Below are 1,031 nucleotides of genomic sequence, written 5' to 3' on the forward strand. Positions count from 1 at the left end.
GAGTGTTCTGAGTGTGGGGAGAGGTTTTTCAGAGCCAATACTGTCTCCTCAAGCATCAGCAGATTCACACAGAATAGAGGCCCTTCTGCTGCCCTGACTGCAGGAAGGGCTTTAAGAAAAACTCCACCCTCGTCACCCACCAGCAGATCCACACTGTCGGGAGAGGCCCTGACAGTGTCTCAAGTGTGGGAAGAGCTTCTCCCAGAACTCTGCTGTGACCCAACACCAAGGGAGGCAGCAGTAAGGGATGCCGTACAAGTGCCCTGTGTGCAGGAAGAGTGTTGCCTTGATTTTTTAAGATTTTCTAAGCCTTCTGGTGTTTAAATTCTTGTAGCAAACTTTCTCACACACTTTCTGTAAATAACTTATTGTTTTGCATTCTTTTTTAGAAGAAAATTTTGATGGACTTTTGGTTTGTCCAGTGTCATTGGAGAGGTGGCACTTTCACCCTCCAATCCACTGTCACCTTTAGAAAACTATAAATGTTGAAGTCAGAAAATAAACTTCCCTTTCCTCCCCCTTGAGAGCAGCAGTGTGTGCGCTCGTGTTGTTTTGTGTCCTACAGTGACAGGAAGAGCTTTGAGCGCTGCTTCAACTCCATCCCCCATTGGAGGACCCCCACTGGATGGTCCCCAGTGACCCTCGCTGGGCAGAGACTTGGTTATCCATGGTCCTGGTGATCCATGTTGGGAAGACACCTGGCCGGTGGTCTCCACGTCTTCCTGGCTTCCCTTGGGCACTTAGACACAGCCAGAGAAAAATCCATTGGGATGCAAACTGACATCAGAATTTCATAGGGGACAGCACATTTTTTTTACTTTTGACACCAAAAAAGTCTGACCTTTGGCATCCAATCATTGCTTCGGGTGGCATCCAGGAATTCCAAATGGTGTTGGAGGTCTTTTCCAACCTGAATCATTCCATGATTCTAATTCTCTCTGGCCCACCAGCATCTTCCACAGCCAAATGGTGTTGGACTGGGTCAAAAAACCAGGATTTTGGAGACAATGGAGTGGAAATCCCTCTTAAAA

This window comes from Zonotrichia albicollis, unplaced genomic scaffold (genome assembly GCF_047830755.1).
Source record: "Zonotrichia albicollis isolate bZonAlb1 unplaced genomic scaffold, bZonAlb1.hap1 Scaffold_121, whole genome shotgun sequence".
NCBI classification, from domain to species: Eukaryota; Metazoa; Chordata; class Aves; order Passeriformes; family Passerellidae; genus Zonotrichia; species Zonotrichia albicollis.